This window comes from Triturus cristatus, chromosome 8, assembly GCF_964204655.1.
Source record: "Triturus cristatus chromosome 8, aTriCri1.1, whole genome shotgun sequence".
Taxonomy (NCBI): Eukaryota; Metazoa; Chordata; class Amphibia; order Caudata; family Salamandridae; genus Triturus; species Triturus cristatus.
This window is the reverse complement of record NC_140591.1, coordinates 1,187,523,084-1,187,531,686: the sequence shown is the minus strand read 5'-3', so window position 1 is coordinate 1,187,531,686 and position 8,603 is coordinate 1,187,523,084.

Below are 8,603 nucleotides of genomic sequence, written 5' to 3'. Positions count from 1 at the left end.
AACATAATGTGACAATAGTGCACTGTTAAGGACCTATTGGTTTACAGCATACTTTCACAATAAATAAGCCAGGCCTTCTGCCTTGGTAATAACTTTTCATAATAAGTAGACCAGACCTATTACATCAAGCTTAACCTTTCCCAGCACACCAATCAAGCCTATAGCTGGTATTATTGGCTTCTCCCCTTAACCAACTCAGGTCTCCTGTACTGAGCATAAGCTTTCCCACAAGGCACCCTCCGGGGATACAGTCATAAAATCGCAAACGTATACAAAATTACAGATCGCAAAGCAAAATAGCATCTCTCCTAGTAGGGCTTCACAAGGATTCCCACAGTGCAAATCTTCTAAAACCAAGTTTTGTCAGAGGAGGGTAACTAACACCAAAACCCCTTCCTGAGACCATACCTGTTTGGTACTCACTTCTGTGTTCAAACTGACCACACACCTCTTAGGCTCATGCAGATGAGGGGGGAGAACCCTAAACTGTTGAGGTGGTCCATTTCTCTACAGGGGATGGACTTTACAGTGGAACACAGACCTGGGAATGGACATGCCATTGCATTTGGACTTTCCAGAATTTGCACTTAGCTGATGAGGACTACCAGGGTGTAGATTAGATACCCATCAATCTTTCGTCATGGATGGCTATGCAAGAAAGTAATCATTTTTGCCGTGATCACCCCTATTTTTTTGACTGATACTGGTGGTTACTGATTCTGAAATTGTCCTGGGTCCTGCTAACCAGGCCCAGGGCCAGTGCTCTGTTTAAAAGGTACATGGTAATTAGGTATAATTACAATTGGTATGACAACCTACCTGTAAGCCCCTATTATATGTTAGGGCACATAGGTTTAGCGACCCAGTAGATTTAATGCACTTAAGTGGGCACTGCCATTTTAAAAGTGAGCCCTGCTTTTCAAGCTACTTTTAAAATAAAACTATGTTTAGATTTGATTGTGGAGTCAAAGGTACTTCCAAAGACGTAAACGACCTTATTGTTACATTTAAGTCACCCCTAAGGTCTACTCTAGGTGCCCCAAGGGTAGAGTGCCATGTTAAAATAAGCAGGGACGTTATAAAAGAAGTTGTATATTCCCTGATGTAGGAAACATTGCCAATTTCGTTTTTTATTATATATCAAGAGGAAAGAGAGGAATTAAGGACTAGTCCTGATCCCCTGTGGTAATCTGTTTTAATCAATGAGAACTAGTCTATTAGGACGTGTAGGGGAGTCGCAGGGTGTATGTTTTATGATGTATGTAAAAGGAAAGTGTTTTTCCTTTTAGAAAGCCCTCACCCACCAATCTAGTTGGTGGCATGCTTCATCATTAGGCCCACCCGATGACACCGACTGTGTCCCGGGTGTGCTTCTACGCCTGATTACAGTGGAGCAGGTATATTACTGAGTGTGCAGTGTTGGTGACATGAAGAGTGAAAGGTTAAAAACTGTCCAGTGATCCCCAAAAGATTACTTTATTGTTTGGGCCTCTGGCAGCAGTAAAAACAAGGCGTTGGATGTGGGTGGAGTTGTATTTAGGGTACTCCTGCATCCAGTGGGTGGTCTACATGTCTCAGCCAGGCCTTGAAATGTAAACTGGCTTTCCTCAGGACCTATGTGAGTGGTGATTAAGTGAACTATGCTACCAGTAGTGACACAGAAACAAACTATGTGTTGCACGCACTAAGGTGCATTATATGTAAGAGGGGCTTTCCCTCTCAGGACAGTAACAAGCGATTTGCTGCTAGAGCCCCATGAGTATCCGGCAGGGGTACTGGTGCATGTGAGTCCAGGACCCTCCTATCAAACTGTCGTTGCTGCCACGGATCTCCGATAATTTCTTTTTTTCCCATTGTAGTGCATTATCTCCTTTATTAAAGTCTGAAAATTGACAGGAGTGAGCTAAATAATAATTCAAAGTGCTAAAATAGTTAGACTAAATCTAACAATTTGCCAAGGTTGGAATTATTATAACTATTATAATTATGACAGAAAAGAAGTTATAGAACTTGCTTTTCTGTTTTGCCTGGGTTCTGAAACGTCAATACTCTCTTATATATCAACCTGTACTGGGATCTGTTTCCACATCTAGATAACTTTGAAAATATATGCTGTATCTTGTAATTGTGGAACAAAAAGATGAAAATCAATCACAGCCAGGGCTAAATGTTTGTACTCTACCAAGCACCCTAATTCTACTCACTATGGATCAACTCCACTACAATATATTGTATTGTATAAATTTACCTACCATTGAAATTTAATATAAAAATTGAGAATTTATTTCATTCAAACATATGTTATCTACATCTTTTGGGTATTAATATTTTACTTGAATCAATTGCGTTGGGACCAATTGTGTTCTGTATCACTACTTACCCAGGTCCTAAGGTTTACTTGGTTTCCCCATTGTCTTGTCACAATCCAGCTCTGGAGCACCTCTCCTGATTGCACAGCCTTTGACAGACTGCGCCAAACTGCTCTGATGAGGTGTGAAGTGGCCTGAAAGAAAATAAAGAGACATCTGGTGGGAGGAGATCAGCAACTAAAGAGCAAAAGGCAGGAAGGGGACTGGGTAGCCAAACTGGTTAATCAGTCAATCAAAAACCTTTCATTCGCAATGTTTCCAAAGTATACGAAGTACACAAGATAAAAACAGCATGAACAAACTATATAAAATCTGATACTTAAACTAGGATAACGTAAAACCATAAAATTATACCCAGATTAAGACATTAGAATGCCATACAAAAGGCAATTTTATTGCTCATCAAGACTCCCAATCTATACAAGATCTCCTGCATTTCATGGCGGACCAGAGAAATGATGCCATTGCAGAGCATACAAATGGGTCACTATGTTTTCTAACCCCTTCGCTGCTAGGCCTTTTCCCCTCCTGTGCTAAGCCTTTTTTGGGCTATTTGGGGTAGTGCGCGCTTAGGCCCCTGTAACTTTTTGACCACATTAGGTATCCACGCCAAATTTGCGTACTTTTCTTCCAACATCATGCGGATTCTAAAGGTACCCAGGGTTTGTGGATTCTCCTAGAGGGTTCCCAGAAATTAGTCCAAATACAGCAAAAAAAAAAAACAATTTTCTGAAAAATGGGGAAAAGTGGCTGAAAATGAAAGCGTCTGGATTTTTCTCTGCAAATGATATCAAAAAAGGGTTTGTGGGGCTGAAATCACCATTTCTCCAGCTTTTAGGGAATGACAGATTTTTGTCAGAAATCCAACATTTTTTACACAGTTTTGACATTTTTCTGGGACATACCCTATTTTTGCAATTTTTTGTGCTTCCAGATAATGGTAGAAATGGGTAGAAAAGCAATAATAGATCCAGGAAAGCTATACATTTTTGAAACGTAGACACGATTCTGAATTCAGCAAGGGGTCATTTGTGTAGATCCATCAAGGTTTCTTTATAGAAACTAACAGTTAAATATAGGAAAAATTAAAAATTAGTTGAAAAAAGCAGCCTTTTGTATCAACGTTTTCACCTGTAACTTCTTCTAATTTTGACATCTCTTTGAAAGCAATGTACCGTTACATCCGCTGGACCTTTCTGGTTGTGGGGATATATAGGACTTGTAGGTTCCCCAAGAGCCCAACGAACCCAGAGTAAAAAACTGAGCAGCATTTTGTAATGTTTTTTTTTTGTTCCGGGTATATAGCAATTATAGTGTGAAAATGTATACATAAAAAAATTGGTATGAAAGACACCTCTGTATTTCTGAAATGGGAACAAATTACAGAGTTTAGAAACAGTGCATATTTGCACATTTTCGAAATTGGGAATACTCATACTTGCATGACAATTATTGGTCATTTTTCAAAATGACTTTTTTTTTACACAACATCTTTCATTTGGAAGGGAGAAATGCATCAAAAATCAATAGGTAATGACAGTTGCTTTACCAATGTGAACTACCCTAAGTCTCCCGATAAAAATGGTACCGCACTTGTGTGGGTAGGCATAGTGCCCACGACAGGAAGTGGCTCAAAACCTAAGGTGAACACACCACATTTTCACACTGCAAATGTACACATTTTTTGCGAAGAGTCTAGCTGTAGTTCTTGAACCCTAGCTCTGCCGGCACCTAGGGAAACCTAGCAAACCTATACATTTTTGAAAGCTAGACACCCAGGGGAATCCAGGATGGGGTGACTTGACTGCCTCCCACCATGATCTGTTACCCAGAATCCCTTGCAAACCTAAAAAATGACAAAAAAATCCACATTTTCCCCACATTTCTGTGATGGAAAGTTCTGGAATCTGCGTGGATCTACACATTTCCACCCACCCCGCGTTACCCAAAGTCCTATGAGAAAAATGGTACCTCACTTGTGCGGGGCAGCCTAGTGCCCACGACAGGAAACGGCGCAAAACGCAACGTGGTCACACCTCAATTTTGCAGTGAAAAATGACCCTTTTTTGGCAAAGTGCCTAGCTGTAGTTTTTGAACCCTAGCCCTGCCGGCACCTAGGGAAACCTAGCAAACCTATATATTTTTGAAAACTAGACACCAAGGGGAATCCAGGATGGGGTGACTTGAGTGCCTCCCACCATGGTCTGTTACCCAGAATCCCTTGCAAACGTAAAAAATTGACAAAAAATACACATTTTCCCCACATTTCTGTGATGGAAAGTTCTGGAATCTGCGTGGATCCACAAATTTCTACCCACCCCGCGTGCCCCAAAGTCCTACGAGAAAAATGGTACCTCACTTGTGCGGGTCGGCCTAGTGCCCGCGACAGGAAACGGTGCAAAACGCAACGTGGTCACACCTCAATTTTGCAGTGAAAAATGACCCTTTTTTGGCAAAGTGACTAGGTGTAGTTTTTGAACCCTAGCCCTGCCGGCACCTAGGGAAACCTAGCAAAACTATATATTTTTGAAAACTAGACACCCAGGGGAATCCAGGATGGGGTGACTTGAGTGCCTCCCACCATGGTCTGTTACCCAGAATCCCTTGCAAACGTAAAAAAATGACACAAAATACTAATTTTCCCCATATTTCTGTGATGGAAAGTTCTGGAATCTGCGTGGATCCACAAATTTCAACCCACCCGCGTTCCCCACAGTCCCACAAGAAAAATGGTACCTCACTTGTGCAGGTCGACCTAGTGCCCGCTACAGGAAACGGAGCAAAACACAACTTGGTCACACCTCAATTTTGCAGTGAAAAATTACCCTTTTTTGGCAAAGTGATTAGCTGTAGTTTTTTAACCCTAGCCCTGCCGGCACCTAGGGAAACCTAGCAAACCTATATATTTTTGAAAACTAGACACCCAGGGGAATCCAGGATGGGGTGACTTGAGTGCCCCCCACCATGGTCTGTTACCCAGAATCTCTTGCAAACGTAAAAAATGACACAAAATACACATTTTCCCCACATTTCTGTGATGTAAAGTTCTGGAATCTGCGTGGATCCACAAATTTCCACCCACCCGCGTTCCCCACAGTCCTACAAGAAAAATGGTACCTCACTTGTGCGGGTCGACCTAGTGCCCGCGACAGGAAACGGAGCAAAACGCAACGTGGTCACACCTCAATTTTGCAGTGAAAAATGACCCTTTTTTGGCAAAGTGCCTAGCTGTAGTTTTTGAACCCTAGCCCTGCCGGCACCTAGGGAAAACCTAGCAAACCTATATATTTTTGAAAACTAGACACCCAGGGGAATCCAGGATGGGGTGACTTGAGTGCCTCCCACCATGGTCTGTTACCCAGAATCCCTTGCAAACGTAAAAAATTGACAAAAAATACACATTTTCCCCACATTTCTGTGATGGAAAGTTCTGGAATCTGCGTGGATCCATAAATTTCCACCCACCCCGCGTTCCCCAAAGTCCTACGAGAAAAATGGTACCTCACTTGTGCGCGTCAGCCTAGTGCCCGCGACAGGAAACGGCGCAAAACGCAACTTGGTCACACCTCAATTTTGCAGTGAAAAATGACCCTTTTTTGGCAAAGTGATCAGCTGTAGTTTTTGAACCCTAGCCCTGCCGGCACCTAGGGAAACCTAGCAAACCTATATATTTTTGAAAACTAGACACCCAGGGGAATCCAGGATGGGGTGACTTGAGTGCCTCCCACCATGGTCCGTTACCCAGAATCCCTTGCAAACGTAAAAAAAATGACAAAAAATACATATTTTCCCCACATTTCTGTGAAGAAAAGTTCTGGAATCTGCGTGGATCCACAAATTTCCACCCACCCCGCATTCCCCAAAGTCCTACAAAAAAAATGGTACCTCACTTGTGCGGGTCGGCCCAGTGCCCGCGACTGGAAACGGCGCAAAACGCAATGTGGTCACACCTCAATTTTGCAGTGAAAAATGACCCTTTTTTTGCAAAGTGACTAGCTGTAGTTTTTGAACCCTAGTTCTGCCGGCACATAGGGAAACCTACCAAACTCACACATTTCTGAAAACTAGACACCAGTCGGCTTCCAGGGAGGTATGGCTTGCGTGGATCCCCCAACGTTTCCTTACCATGAATCCCCTGTAAACCTCAATTTTTGCTGAAAAAATCACTTTTTTCACACATTTTGGTGTGGGAAAGTTGTGGCATCACCGGGCTCACACAAATTTACTACCACCCAGCATTCCCCCAGGTCTCTCGGTAAAAATGGTGCCTCACTTGTGTGGGAGGCCCAAGTACCCGCGGCAGGCAAGGGCCCAAAACGTAGTGAGGCGACATCAAAATGGCCTATCGCAAAACCACCTGGTTTTGCAAGGGGGGTCACTTTGGTTTTTGGCCCGGTACTCGGCGGCCATCTAGGGAAACCTACCAAACCCACACATTTATGAAAACTAGACACCCGGCGGCTTCCAGTGAGGTATGGCTTGCGTGGATCCCCCAACGTTTCCTTACCCAGAATCCCCTGCAAACATCAATTTTTGCTGATAAAATAACTTTTTTCACACATTTTGGTGTGGGAAAGTTGTGGCATCACCGGGCTCACACAAATTTACCACCACCCAGCGTTCCCCCAGGTCTCCCGGTAAAAATGGTGCCTCACTTGTGTGGGAGGCCCAAGTACCCGCGGCAGGCAAGGGCCCAAAACATAGTGAGGCGACATCAAAATGGCCTATCGCAAAACCACCTGGTTTTGCAAGGGGGGTCACTTTGGTTTTTGGCCCGGTGCTCGGCGGCCATCTAGGGAAACCTACCAAACCCACACATTTCTGAAAACTAGACACCCGGCTGTTTCCAGGGAGGTATGGCTTGCGTGGATCCCCCAACGTTCCCTTACCCAGAATCCCCTGCAAACCTCAATTTTTGCAGAAAAAATCACTTTTTTCACACATTTTGGTGTGGGAAAGTTGTGGCATCACCGGGCTCACACAAATTTACCACCACCTAGCGTTCCCCCAGGTCTCCCGGTAAAAATGGTGCCTCACTTGTGTTGGGGGCCCAAGTACCCGCGGCAGGCAAGGGCCCAAAACGTAGTGAGGCGACATCAAAATGGCCTATCGCAAAACCACCTGGTTTTGCAAGGGGGGTCACTTTGGTTTTTGGCCCGGTGCTCGGCGGCCATCTAAGGAAACCTACCGACCCCACACATTTCTGAAAACTAGACACCCGGCGGCTTCCAGGGAGGTATGGCTTGCGTGGATCCCCCAACGTTTCCTTACCCAGAATCCCCTGCAAACCTCAATTTTTGCTGAAAAAATCACTTTTTTCACACATTTTGGTGTGGGAAAGTTGTGGCATCACCGGACTCACACAAATTTACTACCACCCAGCATTCCCCCAGGTCTCCCGGTAAAAATGGTGCCTCACTTGTGTGGGAGGCCCAAGTACCCGCGGCAGGCAAGGGCCCAAACATTTTTTTGATAGGCAATGTGGATTTCGCCTCACTACGTTTTGGGCCCTTGCCTGCCGCGGGTACTTGGGCCTCCCACACAAGTGAGGCACCATTTTTACCGGGAGACCTGGGGAAACGCTGGGTGGTGGTAAATTTGTGTGAGCCCGGTGATGCCACAACTTTCCCACACCAAAATGTGTGAAAAAAGTGATTTTTTCAGCAAAAATTGAGGTTTGCAGGGGATTCTGGGTAAGGAAACGTTGGGGGATCCACGCAAGCCATACCTCCCTGGAAGCCGCCCGGTGTCTAGTTTTTAGAAATGTGTGGGTTTGGTAGGTGTCCCTAGATGGCCGCAGAGCACTGGGCCAAAAACCAAAGTCACCCCCCTTGCAAAACCAGGTGGTTTTGCGATAGGCCATTTTGATGTCGCCTCACTATGTTTTGGGCCCTTGCCTGCCGCGGGTACTTGGGCCTCCCACACAAGTGAGGCACCATTTTTACCGGGAGACCTGGGGGAACGCTGGGTGGTGGTAAATTTGTGTGAGCCCAGTGATGCCACAACTTTCCCACACCAAAATGTGTGAAAAAAGTGATTTTTTCAGCAAAATTTGAGGTTTGCAGGGGATTCTGGGTAAGGAAACGTTGGGGGATCCACGCAAGCCATACCTCCCTGGAAGCCGCCGGGTATCTAGTTTTCAGAAATGTGTGGGTTTGGTAGGTTTCCCTAAATGGCCGCCGAGCAACGGGCCAAAAACCAAAGTGACCCCCTTGCAAAACCAGGTGGTTTTGC